Source organism: Bufo bufo, chromosome 3 (genome assembly GCF_905171765.1).
Source record: "Bufo bufo chromosome 3, aBufBuf1.1, whole genome shotgun sequence".
NCBI classification, from domain to species: Eukaryota; Metazoa; Chordata; class Amphibia; order Anura; family Bufonidae; genus Bufo; species Bufo bufo.
Window position 1 is genome coordinate 191,063,683 of NC_053391.1, and position 17,993 is coordinate 191,081,675.

The 17,993-nt window shown below is 41.9% G+C and overlaps 1 protein-coding gene across 1 annotated transcript in view; it reads left to right on the forward strand.

Moving 5' to 3' along the window:
* Positions 1-487: 487 nt before the first annotated feature.
* LOC120994947 (adenosine receptor A1-like) overlaps positions 488-17,993 on the forward strand; it is a 163,135-nt gene continuing 145,629 nt past the window's right edge. The window contains exon 1 of the mRNA XM_040423857.1: positions 488-743. The gene's annotated coding sequence lies outside the window, so the exon portion shown is untranslated. The remainder of the gene's footprint in view (positions 744-17,993) is intronic.

Below are 17,993 nucleotides of genomic sequence, written 5' to 3' on the forward strand. Positions count from 1 at the left end.
ATTAAATCATATAAAAGTGATCATCATAGCAAAAGTATAGTAAATATCCAATAGTCAAGCAGTACACACTGGTTGTGCATGCGAGTGACTGAGCAGTGCAGCAGGAGGATAACCTCACCCTGCCTTTTACACAAGATGCTTATGAAAAATTAATTCCCTAGTGCTACATTTAGATTATTGTATTGCTGCAGTATGCAATTTTTAAAAACCTAATGCAGCAAAGCAGATTTATGTCCACTGCCAGTATATTAATTCGGTGTTAGATTTCTGTACAAGTGCCAACAGCATACCATAAATTTAGGAAATATCCACATGAGGGCACACACTGAACCTGCGCTGGGTGTTTCCAACGCACCGCAAGGTAATGGGTTAACAGAAAATATTTTGTAACCATGCCAATGATATGTGTGTCCACTCCCTCCTGGTTTAGGCAGGTTAAAACCCCCCGTTTTGCAGGATACTATCCCTTTAAACAAATCACTAGAGACTAGTACTGAGGATCATGTGATTACTGATTGATTGCAACACAGTTGGAAGCTGGTAAAAAGCAGGAATCTCAGAGTAAGCGGAGGTGTAGGCAGAAGAGGAATGTGTGCATTTTGGATGACACCCTACACTGCAGTGTGTATTGGACTGGGGGAGACACTGCAGCACCTCTTCAAGGGCAGCAGGACGGATGCTCTGCACTGGGAATAATGCGCCGTATGCAAGGCATTGATGATGTGGATTATCATTCAGACATGGTGAGTATCCTTTGAATGCTGTCTTTCTGCATTGAGAGGGTGGATGGTATCTCAGACTGGCTGCTGCTGTAGATGTCTATAGACTGTCCCTGGTGATGTGCATACCTTACATGACAAGTGTCTACAGCAGCTGTGTCCTGCCTATAGGAATAATGTTATAATGCAGAACTGTAAATTAGGAAGAAGTCAATGACCTGGGTATATTGTGCTCAGGGTGGAATGCACTAAACAGTATCTGGACATTGTATTTCTCCGCTGGATACATTTGTAGTTTGAATAGGGGACTATAACGGACACATAAGTCCTGTACATGTGGCGCTGTACTATAAAGGAGATATAAAGGGCTGGTGTAAGCTGTGTTGGATGAATAGAGACAATCATGACCCCGGCTGACTGCACAGGACACGTGTGAACAATGCGATAATATAGTCATATATAGTTAGAGATAGCAGTGAGGTGGCAGAATGTGACAGCACAAGATAACTGCTGTTCATGGGGATTAGCAGCCTGGTTAGGGACAATGACATTACTGCAAACTATACATACAAAGCAACTGCATGTGGAGAGAAGAAATGCACAACAAAATAAAAAGCAGAAACACTAGCTTTAAATATTTATATTATTTTGCTACTTTTTTATTCTTGCCCTAACCGTACACAAACAGTTGTGGCTTTGTGCCATTATTGTCCTCTTTGTTCCCCTGTATTATACTACCATAGGCTTTATTGTTATGTAGATTGTGGAAATTGCAACCAGCTATCCTTAGATAATGCCAAGTATAATTTTAGAGAGTAAGGGGCATTGTCGTAAAGTGCCTGCGATGTCATTAATGGTTGTGTATATGTTTATGGACTGCGAGGAAATAACACGCATGAAGAGTTGGCGTATATCCATTCTGCTGCTCCTATGTAAAACCTGGCACTTTGTTCTTTCCTCTATATGTACCAGGGCACCATAAAAATATAGCGGGTGCTGTTAAACTGTCACCAGTATTAAGTGTTTTGTAGCCTTATCTAACAGCATAATCTGTCACTATATATTACACCTGCTGGTCAAAACATGTGATATGCGTAGCTTTGTTATTACAGGTAGGATGGATCACAATAGTATCAGTATGGTTATTACAGGTAGGATGGGTTACAATAGTATCAGTATGGGTATTACAGGTAGGATGGGTTACAATAGTATCAGTATGGGTATTACAGGTAGGATGGATTACAATAGTATCAGTATGGTTATTACAGGTAGGATGGATTACAATAGTATCAGTATGGTTATTACAGGTAGGATGGATTACAATAGTATCAGTATGGGTATTACAGGTAGGATGGATTACAATAGTATAGAAACATAGAATGTGTCGGCAGATAAGAACCATTTGGCCCATCTAGTCTGCCCAATATACTGAATACTATGGATAGCCCCCGGCCCTATCTTATATGAAGGATGGCCTTGTGCCTATCCCATGCATGCTTAAACCCCTTCACTGTATTTGCAGCTACCACTTCTGCAGGAAGGCTATTCCATGCATCCACTACTCTCTCAGTAAAGTAATACTTCCTTATATTACTTTTAAACCTTTGCCCCTCTAACTTAAAACTGTGTCCTCTTGTGGTAGTTTTTCTTCTTTTAAATATGCTCTCTTCCTTTACCGAGTTGATTCCCTTTATGTATTTAAAAGTTCTATCATATCCCCTCTGTCTCTTCTTTCTTCCAAGCTATACATATTAAGGTCCTTTAACCTTTCCTGGTAAGTTTTATCCTGCAATCCATGTACTAGTTTAGTAGCTCTTCTCTGAACTCTCTCTAGAGTATCTATATCCTTCTGGAGATATGGCCTCCAGTACTGCGCACAATACTCCAAGTGAGGTCTCACCAGTGTTCTGTACAGCGGCATAAGCACTTCACTCTTTCTACTGCTTATACCTCTCCCTATACATCCAAGCATTCTGCTGGCATTTCGTGCTGCTCTATTACATTGTCTTCCCACCTTTAAGTCTTCTGAAATAATTACTCCTAAATCCCTTTCCTCAGATACTGAGGTCAGGACTGTGTCAAATATTTTATATTCTGCCCTTGGGTTTTTACGCCCCAGGTGCATTATCTTGCACTTATCCACATTAAATTTCAGTTTCCAGAGTTCTGACCATTCTTCTAGTTTTCCTAAATCCTTTTCCATTTGGCGTTTCCCTCCAGAAACATCAACCCTGTTACCTATCTTTGTGTCATCAGCAAAAAGACAAACCTTACCAGCGAGGCCTTTTGCAATATCACTTATGAAGATATTAAACAAAATCGGTCCCAGTACAGATCCCTGTGGAACCCCACTGGTAACATGACCTTGTTTTGAATGTTCTCCATTGACTACCACCCTCTGTTGTCTGTCACTCAGCCACTGCCTAATCCACTCAACAATATGGGAGTCCATGCTCAATGACTGCAGTTTATTGATAAGTCTTCTATGTGGGACAGTGTCAAAAGCCTTACTAAAATCTAGATATGCGATGTCTACTGCACCTCCACCGTCTATTATTTTATGGTTATTACAGGTAGGATGGATTACAATACTATGACAAGGAATGTATGCATTGTAAAGGAATTTGTTTTTTCCCCAGTCGTCTCCATGACACCACATCCTGAAATTGACTTCCTTCTGATTGGACAGGAAAAACAGAGGTTAAAAACCCCACCCCCTCCCTCCATCGCCAGTGTTTTTCCTGTCCCATCAGGATAGGAAGCCGGAGAGGTGCATGGAGCTCTAGCTGGGCTCACCAGTTTTTTTTCTTCCAGGCCGAGGTCGGGTCTGCAGGGCAGCTCTCTCTCCTCCTCCGGGTTAGGCCTGGGCTCGGGCGCATTGCGATATGCCCCCTGCAAAGATCCCCTCTGCGGAGGTCCAGGGGGACTTAATGCAGAGGGGAAAGAAGATTATGGCAGATCGGCACTAGGATGTGTCCCTTCAGGCGGGTGACGCCAGACGCTGGGGCGGAGCAAAGCGTCCTGACGTCATCAACATGCGCCGCAGGTCCTGGAAGGGCAAAGGAGACTATAAAAACCCACAGGACCTGCAGAATGGCGCCCTACACAGCGCAGCTTTTTCCTATTAGGAGTGCGTCCCTGGAAGCGGTCAGGAGTCAAGATGAGCACCCCCCTCACGCTGGGCTCTGGAACCGAGCCTGCAACAAATCCAGGGACTGTGAGTAGCCTGCTCTCAGGCACATGTTTATATAATGCTGGGTTGGTCTGCTCATCCTTCCCTCCCTTACCTTTCAGGGAGAAAAGGATTCAGCTACTACCACTAAGAAAGCCAGAAAATGTGGTATCTGCTATAAACGACTGTCCAATACAGGGTCTAAACCCCTTTGTAAGGAATGCACATCCAATGTCGTTAAATCAGAATCTTCCAGCTTCCTTGAAGATATTAGAAAAGTAGTCTAAGAGGAGGTTCAGCTGGCCTTAACATCTAAGGAACCAACACCCCCAAAAATTACTCCTCCTCAAGACATCCACAGTAGTCGTTTACTTATTTCTGACTCAGACTCCGAAGGCCTGGCAGTTTCGGACTCTGAATCAGTACAAAAACAATTTGCATCCTCAGATGAAGATAGCGAATACAAACTGTTTTTGTTCAATTCGGACGACATTGATGAGCTGATCAAAGCTATCAGAGCTATCATTCAAATGGAAATGCCAAAGACACCTAGGTCAACACAACAAGAGATTTTTGGGGGCCTAGAAGAAAGGAAAAACACAGTCTTTCCGGTACCAGATAGTGTCCAGAAATGATACGTTCTGAGTGGGAGAAACCAGACAAAGGATCCTTTATTCCAATGGGGATTAAAAGGCGTTACCCGTTTAGCCCAGATGACTGCACTGACTGGGAAACCATCCCTAAAGTAGACGCACCAGTAGCTAAGGTGGCTAAACATACAGCTCTACCCTTTTGAGGATTCAGCACAACTAAAAGATCCGCTAGATAGGAAAGCAGAAAGTCTTTTAAGAAAGACCTGGGAGACAACAGCAGCCCTTCTCAAACCAGGAGTCGCTTCAACTTGCGTAGCTAGAACATTAAACTTAGGCTAGATCAACTAGAAATCCACCTAGTCAATAAAACGCCACGCGACCAGATATTGGAGAGCTTGCCCTTTACTGAAGATGGCAACCTCTTTTTTAGCAGACGCAGCAGCAGAGTCTGTCAAACTGTCCGCCCAGACAGCCGTTTTATCCAACACGGCGAGACGGGCTTTATGGCTTAAAGCTTGGTCAGGAGACATTACTTCCAAAAATAAACTAATCGCGCTCCCCTTCCACGGTCAGTACGTCTTTGGAGCGGCCCTTGACAAAATCTTAGAGAATGCTACTAATAGAAAAAGGGGATTCCCAGAAGAAAGATTCAAACAAAAAAGGCAGTTTTTTCGTGACCGACACCATCAACCCAAAAATAAGATAGATAAAGGGAAGTCCGGAAGGTGGAGCTATGCAAAGGGAGGCAGGGGAAGAAATTTCCTTTTCAACCCGAATCGAGCAGAATCCTCCTCCACCAATACCAAACAATGACGCCATACCAGTAGGGGGAAGGCTCAGCTCCTTTCAAAAATCTTGGGAGCACATAAACAATGCGTGGATATTAAACATTGTAGAAGAGGGTTACAGAATAGAGCTACTCTCTCCCCCCTCCACAAAAATTTGTTATTACTACCATTCCTACATGTCAAATTGGTACCTTAAAAAAACGACATCAAAGATTTGTTAAGCTTGGCCGCAATAGAACCTGTCCCAGAAGACCAGATAGAACTAGGGTTCTATTCCCGTCTCTTTATTATAAAAAAAAATGAATGGGAAATCCAGAGTGATAATAAACTTAAAATACCTAAACAGATTCGTCAAGTACCAAAAATTCAAAATGGAAACTCTAAAGTCGGCAGTAAAGCTTATAAAAAAGGACGCAGTAATGGCCACAATAGACTTAAGGGATGCCTATTATCATGTCCCAATACACGGGTCATCAAGAAAATTCCTGAGGGTTGCAATAGAGTTTAAAGGGACACATTCAACATTTTCAATTCAAGTGTCTGTCTCCCTTTTGGATCTCCTCAGCTCCAAGAACCTTTACAAAGGTAATGGTGGAAGCCATAGCAAGTCTAAGAGAAAAAGCAATCTGCGTGATCCCTTATCTGGACGACCTGTTAGTAGTTGCAGACAACAAAGCTATTCTAGAAGTCCACCTCCGGATAGTTTTCAACCATCTCCAGGGCCTAGGTTGGATAATCAACTGGGAAAAGTCAGATTTAATCCCGAACAGGCAAAAGATATTCCTAGGCATAACTCTAAATACAGTCTCCCAAAAATCCTTTCTTCCGCCTCAAAAAGTAAAGAAACTTCAAGCAACGCTGAGGAACCTCAAGAAAGTAAAATTCTGTTCCATCCGACAGGCAATGAAAGTGTTAGGAAGACTTTCCGCATGTATCCCAGCAGTGGCCTGGGCACAATTTCACCTAAGACCACGTCAAAAGTTCAATTTAAGCAAGTGGAACATATCCCAAACGACTCTAGAAAAACGAATATTTTTAGATCAAAAAGTGAAGAATTTCCTGAATTGGTGGCTCAAAGAGACCAACCTAAAAAATGGGGTATTTTGGGCCCAAGAACTACCCGTAGTAATTACAATGGACGCGAGCCTCCAGGGTTGGGGAGCATTAGTCCAAGGGAACTCCTACCAGGGAAAATGGCCAAATTACGTAAAACATCAATCCTCAAACTTCAGGGAACTGAGGGCAATTTGAGAGGCATTGAAACACATGAGTCTGATATCAGTAGGACGTCACGTCCTAGTGTATTCAGACAATGCAACAGCAGTGGCCTTCATCCAACACCAGGGAGGCACAAGACACCATCTACTACAGGGCCTATCAAACAAAATTTTCTCCTGGGCAGAGAAAAACATACAGTCACTATCAGCAGTCCACCTGAAAGGATCGCTAAATGTGCAGGCCGACTACCTGAGTCCCCACACGTTAGACCCCGGAGAATGGAAGTTATCCCCGGAGGCTTTCCAACTAATCACAAGGAAATGGGGCAGACTGACAGTAGATCTATTTGCGTCCAGAAAAAATCACCAGTTGAGTCAATTCTTCTCCCTCAACCCAAGGGATCATCCTCTGGCAGTGGATGCCTTCAACCAAAATTGGACGACGAATCTAATCTACGCATTCCCTCCGTTTCCACTGATTCCCAGAAATTTCAGAAGAAAAGCTGTACGTTAATTCTGATAACTCCCCTTTGCCCCAAGAGGAGTTGGTTTGCGCTGTTAAAAGCCCTCAGCAAAGAAGCCCCTCTCCTTCTACCTCTGAGGCCAGACCTTCTAAGTCAGGGACCTATTACTCACCCAGAGCTACGGATGTTAAAGTTATCAGCCTGGATTCTGAAGAATCCACTTTGTTGAACCTAGGGTTATCCAGAAAAGTAGTGAACACTTTACTCCTAAGCAGGAAACAAAGCACGAACGATAAATATTTGAAAATATGGGGAAAATTCGCTGAATGGTCAGGAAAATCCTTTGACCAGTTCAAGGCCAATATCCCACTAATCTTGGAATTTCTTCAGGAAGGCTTCGATTTAGGACTATCCCCTAATACCCTTAGGGTCCAAGTATCGGCGCTAGGAGCCTTATATAACACCAGCACAGAACATCCCTGGGTAACTAGATTTCTCAAGGCAGCGGATAGGATCAGACCTACGATAAAAAACATGGTAGCTCCTCGGAATCTCAATACGGTGCGGCCGGCCTGACTTCTGGTCCATTTGAGCCTATAGACGCAATCCCCATCAAATGGCTTACCATCAAAACTATCTTCTTAGTGGCAATAAAATCGGCCAGAAGAGTCTGTGAGCTGCAGGCCTTGTCCATTCAAGAACCTTTTTTCTCGGTGTTCCATGACAAACTAGTACTTAAATTAGATCCTACGTTTCTCCCAAAGGTGGTCTCTACCTTCCATAGGTCACAGGACATTGTACTTCCCTCATTTTGCAACAATCCAAAAAATTAACAAGATATCTCCTACCACACATTAGACATTCGAGAGCAGTCCTAAAATATATGGAAGCAACCAGACAATGGAGATTAGACAAAAATCTTTTCGTCCAGTTCTCGGGTCCCAATAAGGGGAAAAAAGCAGCAGATGGATAAGATTAGCTATCTCTGAAGCATATAAAGTCAAAGGGAAAGAAGCCCCTGGTTCCCTGAAAGCACATTCCACAAGGGGCATGGCCGCCTCCTGGGCGGAAAAAGCTTCAGCCTCTTTACAGCAAATTTGCAACTTGGAAAGTAATTCATACCTTTTACCAAGCATTACAGATTAGCTATCCTTGCCAACGACGACTTAAGGTTTGGACGTAAAGTCCTCTCTGCAGTTGTCCCCCGTAATAATTTTCTTTGATATTTACTCAGGATGTGGTGTCATGGAGATGACTGGGGAAAAGAGTATTCCACTCACCGGTAATCCAGTTTCCTGGAAGTCTCCATGACGACACATGCATCCCACCCTTTAGATACTTAATTCAGCGGGGGTTTTTTTCTGTTATCCTTTCATCCTGGGGTTCTTCGTTAAAATACACTGGCGATGGAGGGAGGGGGTGGGATTTTTAACCTCTCTGTGTTTTTCCTGTCCAATCAGAAGGAAGTCAATCTCAGGATGTGGTGTCATGGAGACTTCCAGGGAACCGGATTACCGGTGAGTGTAATACTCTTTTATTAACTCCAATCCCTTTGAAGCAATTACAGTGAGAATTAGAATACCGATGCAAGTCAATTTCCGCAATTTTCCTAATTGAAAAGAGCCTTTGTCACAGTATAGCACAAACTCCAATCGATCATGATTACTCTTCTGTAACACATACTTTTCTGGAAGTAAAACCGGAGCAGCCTATTGACTAATGTGTCTTTGTGCTCTGATAGTAATTTGCATTTAGTAATAGACAAGCATTCAAACCAAGAGCACACTGATTGACATGGACTCTTTTAAACCTTATTAGAAAAGGGAAAGTTAATTAGTATATGGTATTTAAAAAAAAAAAAGTGTATGTGTGAATTGGCATGAATAGAATGCATTTCTGGTGGTGCTAATTGGCGAGGATCATCTGTAAGGTGCAGGAGGCGAAGTAACTGGCAGCTATTTTTGCCTTAGTCAGTGCTTGGCTGCGTACATGCTTACTTTTTGCATTCATTTGATTTATTTACATATCTTTTTATGTTTCTGCCTATCTTGTCTCATACATTCAGAACCATGTGCTGATTTTATCTATTCCACCTCATCTCTTCTGACCCTAGCTGCCTTCTGTTCACTTCTCTTTTTTTAACACTCATTTATGTAACAGATCTCTCTAGCACAGAGCTATGCAATCCATTGTAAAGGAGAATGTCAATGACTTTGTTTCTTCGGTAATTCTGGGGCTCATCATGTCTACTTCTTTCTTCTAGACTGTTGATGTAGTGATTGATAAAGCTCATCCTCAACAAACTGGTCATTTGGTGAAAAGATTGGTAATATCTGACTCAAGGTTTTTTTTTTTTTTTTTTTTTTTTTTTTTAAACCATGACAAACAAGTAGGTCAGTATGGACAGGAGCAATCAGGAGCCAGTGTCCATGCTTGGAAATGTGCTGCTGGTGCATAACTTTTTGGATTGATTTCTATTCATTACTGTAAAAGACGACTTGGTGTGGTCTTGCTGGCATATGTTTTTCCTCTGTTTAATTAGAAAAATTAATAGTAAATTGTGGAATATCTCAATAATTAAATGGGTTTTCCATCTCAGACAATGGGATCATATTGCTAGGATATGCCCCCATTGTCTGATAAGGTGCAGGTCACCTTATCAGACAATGGGGGCATATCCTAGCAATATGATCCCATTGGCTGAGATGGAAAACCCATTTAATTATTGAGATATTCCACACTGGATCTGTCCACCTCTAGTATAGATAATTGTCAAGTACTAGTCTTGAAGGGATTGGAATATCCATAGTATGTCATAAATGTCTGATAGGTGCAGGTCGCACTTCTGGTTCCTGCTCCTATCTCAAGAACAGGGACCCTTCGCACTCCACAAGGAATGGAGAGGTGTCTTACACAATTGACTGCTGTTGGACTTTCTAAAATAGCAGAGTAAGCTCACTCAATTAATTTTAGAAATAATAGAAGTCAATAGAGAGAATTGCTCATGCAATGCATAGCCTCCTCTCCATTCCTGGCTTCAAGCAATGTGTTCCCATTCTTGAGATCGGTGGTATGGCTTGGCTTGCACCACTTCTGTGGAGCAGTCATGTGAGTTGTGATTAAGGCCCACCTTCTGAATACAGGGCTCAGTTCCTGGCTATGCAACTTTTCCACAACAAGGACAACTACATCTTGCAGAGTGGGGATCAGACATTGATTAACCCCCTAGGTCAGTTTAGATTTGATCTACAGGGTGGGCCATTTATATGGATACACCTTAATAAAATGGGAATGGTTGGTGATATTAACTTCCTGTTTGTGGCACATTAGTATATGTGAGGGGGGAAACTTTTCAAGATGGGTGGTGACCATGGCGGCCATTTTGAAGTCGGCCATTTTGAATCCAACTTTTGTTTTTTCAATAGGAAGAGGGTCATCTGACACATCAAACTTATTGGGAATTTCACAAGAAAAACAATGGTGTGCTTGGGTTTTAACGTAACTTTATTCTTTCATGCGTTATTTACAAGTTTCTGACCACTTATAAAATGTGTTCAATGTGCTGCCTATTGTGTTGGATTGTCAATGCAACCCTCTTCTCCCACTCTTCACACACTGATAGCAACACCGCAGGAGAAATGCTAGCACAGGCTTCCAATATCCGTAGTTTCAGGTGCTGCACATCTCGTATCTTGACAGCATAGACAATTGCCTTCAGATGACCCCAAAGATAAAAGTCTAAGGGGGTCAGATCGGGAGACCTTGGGGGCCATTCAACTGGCCCACGACGACCAATCCACTTTCCCGACGACCAATCCCGATCTGACCCCCTTAGACTTTTATCTTTGGGGTCATCTGAAGGCAATTGTCTATGCTGTGAAGATACAAGATGTGCAGCACCTGAAACTACGGATACTGGAAGCCTGTGCTAGCATTTCTCCTGCGGTGTTGCTATCAGTGTGTGAAGAGTGGGAGAAGAGGGTTGCATTGACAATCCAACACAATGGGCAGCACATTGAACACATTTTATAAGTGCAATTGTAATATGTTAGTTGGATGCACAGGATGGTTGAACCACCAACCAGGGTGCTCACAGTCTTGCAGCGTCACCCCGCTGCTAAAGAGGACAGAAATATAGAAAAAATGACTGGGCACACCTAGGATATTTAGTAGCTGATATTTATTGTTACTCAATTATAAAATATGAATCCAATAGGGGGATATACAACATATAATTTAATAGTATATAATTTAATGGTTAAAACATTACCTCCAGATAAAATAATATTCAAGACAGATATTCTGTGAATTCTGCGGCCGAGGTGCTGCTGAATCGGTCACCCAGTAGAAATATTGTGACCCAACAGCCTCATCTCAGTCGCAATATGGACAGAAATGCTGAATGGGGAATATGTGACAATAAATAGATAATCTAACACAATGTTAATGCTGCTTGTTAAGTGACAGATGAAATTATGAAGTGTAGAATGTATAAACACCGGATGATGTAAAAAGTTGTCCTCAAGACATCCAGATATAATCAAGTCCCACTAATGTTGGTAGCCGATTTGGATTAAGAAATTATACTGTACAGTAAATTTGCGGTAATCAGATGCAGTGATACTATGCTCCGTCACTGACTCAGCGGCGTCCCGCTTTTAGTCAGAAAAGGAATCCAGCAATAGGCAATAGTTAGTGAAGGAACGCTCTTACCAAAGTTGGAGGGATCTCACAGGTAAGAGAAACCTCTGCCGTCTGTCGAAACTTTTTTCTCCCGATTTTCTTGTTGCGGTCAGGTGCAAACCCGTAGTAAGTAGTGTGGATCACCTGCTAGCAGTTGGATTTTCTGCACGAGGTCCCGCTTGTTGAGATCTGGATAAGATGTCCCAGCTTTTCGGGCAAAAGTTTCAGACCAGGCTTTATTTCGTAAGGCGGCTCAGAGTTGTTCCTGGATAAATTCAATGCGGTGCACTCGCATAAAATTGGGGGGTCATTTTAAATTTTCAAATCTAAAAATTCTAAAATTTCTTTACTGTTAATTCCCGAAAATTTAAGGTTGAGATCATTATGATTAATATCATCTAAAAACTGGTTAAGTGATTCGGGGCCTGATTGCCAGATAAAAAACACATCATCGATGTATCTCTGCCAGAGCACCAGGTCCGTCCCCAGTCTAGGGGCCACGACCTGTTCTTCCCAATCGGCCATAAATAAGTTGGCATAACTGGGGGCGAACCTGGTGCCCATGGCAGTACCCCGAATCTGCAAGTAAAAAGATCCATTAAAATAAAAATAATTATGTTTTAGAATAAAATCAATACCCTCAATTATGAAATCTATCTGTTTCTCTGTTAATCTGCCTTCCATTATAAGTTGTTTTTTTGTTGCTTTTTTACCTTGTTCGTGGTCTATGACCGTATACAAGGATTGGACATCTAGAGAACCCATTATCCAGTGTTTTTCAAATTGCATATTTTCTATTTTATGTATAATTTGTGTTGTGTCTTTGACATATGAAGGTGTTTTTTTCACTCTAGTTTGAAGTAAAATGTCAATATACATTGAAAGATTTGCTGTTAATGATTCAATCCCTGAAATATTCCTCATTATTTAAAATTCCACTATCCATTCCTTTCCTACAAAATTTCCCTAAATTTATATAAAATTGATCAGTTGGGTCATTTTTTAAAAGTTGGTATGTACCAGTATCCGCCAATTGGCGTAAGCATTCCGCATTATATTTATCCATCTTATCCAGATCTCAACAAGCGGGACCTCGTGCAGAAAATCCAACTGCTAGCAGGTGATCCACACTACTTACTACGGGTTTGCACCTGACCGCAACAAGAAAATCGGGAGAAAAAAGTTTCGACAGACGGCAGAGGTTTCTCTTACCTGTGAGATCCCTCCAACTTTGGTAAGAGCGTTCCTTCACTAACTATTGCCTATTGCTGGATTCCTTTTCTGACTAAAAGCGGGACGCCGCTGAGTCAGTGACGGAGCATAGTATCACTGCATCTGATTACCGCAAATTTACTATACAGTATCATTTCTTAATCCAAATCGGCTACCAACATTAGTGGGACTTGATTATATCTGGATGTCTTGAGGACAACTTTTTACATCATCCGGTGTTTATACATTCTACACTTCATAATTTCATCTGTCACTTAACAAGCAGCATTAACATTGTGTTAGATTATCTATTTATTGTCACATATTCCCCATTCAGCATTTCTGTCCATATTGCGACTGAGATGAGGCTGTTGGGTCACAATATTTCTACTGGGTGACCAATTCAGCAGCAACTCGGCCGCAGAATTCACAGAATATCTGTCTTGAATATTATTTTATCTGGAGGGAATGTTTTAACCATTAAATTATATACTATTAAATTATATGTTGTATATCCCCCTATTGGATTCATATTTTATAATTGAGTAACAATAAATATCAGCTACTAAATATCCTAGGTGTGCCCAGTCATTTTTTCTACATTTTATAAGTGGTCAGAAACTTGTAAATAACTCATGAAAGAATAAAGTTATGTTAAAACCAAGCACACCATTGTTTTTCTTGTGAAATTCCCAATAAGTTAGATGTGTCAGATGACCCTCTTCCTATTGAAAAAACAAAAGTTGGATTCAAAATGGCCGACTTCAAAATGGCCGCCATGGTCACCACCCATCTTGAAAAGTTTCCCCCCTCACATATACTAATGTGCCACAAACAGGAAGTTAATATCACCAACCATTCCCATTTTATTAAGGTGTATCCATATAAATGGCCCACCCTATACACTAGATGGGGTGGACATTAGAGGCAGGTTTCCATGCAAGAGAGCTGTCAGAGGAGCGACACATCCTTTTCCTGAAAGGCACACTTACCCCCTCCTATGTAGGAGATTAGGGTCAGCCCAGCATTAACAGAACCATACAGCCTCTTGTGCTAGGGAACCTAAAGACAAGCTTACTAGGGTTTAGATTGCCCTATACAGCACTCGAATACTTCGAGAAAGAATGCATGCCCCTACCATAGGAGCATTCCCAGTCCAGCACATTGAAACCCCCAACCTAAACTTAAAGGGAACCTCTCACCTCTACTATGCTACCCTCACTGAGCATTTTTTAAATGTTCATTGTGTTAGCCTAAACATATAAATTACACTTTTAATTTCTTTTGCAGACTAATTCAATAAGTATTATGCATTTTTGTACTTCCCGCCTTTTATGCAAATTAACATAAAAGAGTCATATCTTACTTGTGTGACCAGAGAAGAGTCATATTTTCAAGCTTTGACTCCTCTCAGGTTAATTTGCATATGCATCAAATCGGTTTTTTTTACACAATTAAAAGCACACAGAGCTATGGGGACTGGGTATTGCGGATGTGCTAGCGGCCATCTAGCAACCCATGTCCTCAGCTCTATACCCAAAATCCAGATGACAGGTTCCCTTTAAAGACCAAGAACAGTTTGCAGTTGCTTCTTGTGTTATATGTAAGGGTACTTTCACACTAGCATTTTTCTTTTCCGGCATAGAGTTCCGTCACAGGGGCTCTATACCAGGCATAGCCCCATGCATTCTGAATGGAGAGTAATCTGTTCAGGATGTCTTCAGTTCAGTCATTTTGACAGATCAGGCAAAAGCTAAAACCGTAGCATGCTACGGTTTTATCTCCTGCAAAAGAAACTGAAGACTTTCATAAATGCAGACTTCCATGCAGTGGACTGTGTTGACGTGTTACCATACGGAAGTGATGCCAGCGTGTGGACCTTAGCATAGACAGGAGTAGGGAGCAAAGAATCCCTAGATCACCCTAAATGAGGGGCAGAGGCTAAGTCACCCTACCTATCTATACGAGGTACTTGCCCCGCAAGGAGCGTCCCCGTCAGGATACCTTTCTCTGTTCCCGGGCGGAATCCCTAGTACACCCTATTGAAGGGTGTACTAGGGATTCCACCCGGGAACAGGGAAAGGTATCCTGACGGGGACGCTCCTTGCGGAGCTAGTACCTTGTATGGATAGGTAGGGTGACTTAGCCCCTGCCCCTCATTTAGGTTGATCTAGGGATTCTTTGCTCCCTACCCCTGTCTATGCTGAGGTCCACACGCTGGCATCTCTTCCGTATGGTAACACATCAACACAGTCCACCGGATGGAAGTCTGCATTTATGAAAGTGACTACACCATCCACGTCTACAGCATCTGATGGGTGAGAACATTCCTTTTGTATGCTACTTACCTCTGTTACCATTCAGTGTTTGTGCGTCCAGGCCCATCTGGGCTGTCTTTTGTTTGTTTGTCTCAGAGGCTCTCCTGGCTAGTCCTTCATCATTTTAGATATATATTATTAAATGCTAAGTTTTACCCCTCTGTCCCCTAGGGGATCAGTCTATTTTGCTACTTACTATTGGGAGTAATCTGTCAAGTTTGATTTACTTGGCCTCATAGATTGTTGTGCGCCAGATATACCCCACAAAAGTGGCATATATCTGTTTGTAAATGATCCCCCCCTTATCTCTAAATTTACTAAAAGGTCATAAACCCTTATTTAAGCCACATTCTTATCAGTAAGAATTTAGGTATAATGAGTGTCTATCAAATTGGAGAACACAGTGAAAATTGAGAGCCTGCTACTAGAGAATCTCAAGGCTGCACAGAGACAGGATTCAAAATGTTTGATAAAGGCCAAGTGAAAAAATATATTTTTAGCTCAAAATAAGTACAATTCTATAATAAAATAAAAAAAATGCCCACAAAGATGTACATAGACTTTTAATGTTCTCCGGGTCCACATATCACTCTGAAAGGATACACCTGATTGTTCTTACTGAGTTTTCAGCTGCAGTAGTTGTGAGGGACATCCAGACTACCTATAGGGGTAGAAGGCAGGGGTGGTAATAATTCGCTCAATGAGTGGCTATGTTGCTTCCATCCCAGTGATCATATGATCAATGGGTAACTGCAGAAGCTGTTTGGTCTTAGCAGACCCATACTGGCTTTGCAGTGAGGCTCGAGAGCAAGGATACAAAACCTTTTCTGGGTTACACTTTCATATTGAACCACTCCCATCTGAGACATTTATGGCATATTGAAATTATATGGCATAAATACCCGAAAGGTGCCAGTTCTTCTTCCAGCAACTCTCAAGTATCAGGAGAATGGGGGTCCCCTTCTTCACTGTTCATACTCCAGAAAGTAAAAGACTATGCATGTGGCTCTCTACATTGTAGTCTTATGAAAGTAGTGTTTCACTACTCCCATAAAGTAAAATTAAGATAATCGCATGCATGGCCACCTTTACACTTCAGTTACTCCTTTTATGGAGCTTCAGACAAGGGTCATCAAACCGCCATTCTGGAATACATGGAGATCCAGGAGACGGACATGTGCCACTCCTGTTTTCTCTAACATGTTAAATACATGTGAGCAGCCACCAGTCACAGACAAGCATGTTTGTGACCAGATGGTTGGGGGGCTGCCCAGAATGGAATTGTGGGCCACATGTGGCCCTGGGCCTCAGGTTGTGCACCTATGCTCCTAGTCCTTACCTTCATTATAACAGAAACGCGACATGGGACCCAATTTAAAGTATTTAGTATTTTAGTTGCACTAAATGGAAACAAAAATACTAACCTAAGAATGACATAAAAAATAAAGCCCTCTGTATCACTGAAATAAAAGATGCAAAAATAGATTAAATTAAAAAATATTACTGCATTCACCAGCAGCATTAAATCTAAAAAAAAATAAAAAGTCTGGCCATGAGCCAGTTATTTTATTTTGAGAGACCACTTGTACCATAATATCTGGCCATAGTGGTAAGACATTATATTCTTATACCAGCCGGTTATTGTTTTTCAGGGGCCTTCTAGCAGCTTCCTTCAGCCATGACAATGACCTAAACGTGCACAGTCATATGAAGGGAGGGGGGTGAGAAGATTGAATGGCTGGCCACAGCCTTTTACGCAGAAGCTATTAAATCTGTACCAGCTGACTGCACCAGAGCTAAGCATATCTGGTGTATATCTGTTCTTTCCAAATATTTTAGTCATGGTATAATGACACTTGGGACTGAGAACAATATCAATCTTGTGGTCCATCACTTGGATGTCATGCAAGCTTACAATTCACTTTTTGAGGGAGACCGCTGCTTGATTGTGGTTGTCAATTACTAAGTGAACATGTCTTTTCTGTTAATCAAGTATCTGTTCAAAATCCATACACTGCAACAGGCATGTGGGTTGGCAAGTTATGGGCATTGTCATTTCTCATCATTACCCATTGTACATATCCCGCATCCTGATCTATGGACCACAACCTCTTTAGCCTGTGAGCCACACTCAGATATAACAGGAAATGTTGAGCTACATTAGTTATTAAAGAAGGAACCAGTGGCATACCTAGAAATGACTGGACCCCACAGCAAATTTTTTAAATCCCCCCCCCCCCCCCCCCCAGCAACTTCTTCACAACACCCTACTCTTGTGCACCCCCCACTCCGGTGGCTAGTCAAGATCACTCTCTCATATGAGGCTTGGCAGCCACTCCGTCCTTTTTCTGCAGGTACATACTCTGTCATGTTAATAGTGTCACTGTAGATAATGTAATTTTATAATTCTGTTGGGGGGGGCCCTAACAAAATCTTTTAGTCCTTCTCCTGGGGGGTCCCTTCTAAGTTCGGGCCCCAAGGCAGCCGCTTTCCCTATAGCTACTCCCCTGGGAGGAACATAGTCTAACAAAGTGCCTTGAATATTGTAAAGACAGTATTGTAATGGAATAAATCCATTATAATTCAAGACGATTTACTAAAAAAAAACTATTGAAATGACCATTGTGGCTCTGAAACTGTACAAAGGTCAGTTCTGCAATCCCACCAACAGTGTCAAGATCCTGTTCTATGATCCTGAAGCAGGTTACAATGATATGGTTCTTGGCTTGATATGGTTGTCTGCTGGTGATCTTCTTCCCTAGTGCCAACTTTCAGTAGTTCACAGTACCATCGGAGCAATAAAGTATCTATAGCCACCAACCTTTGG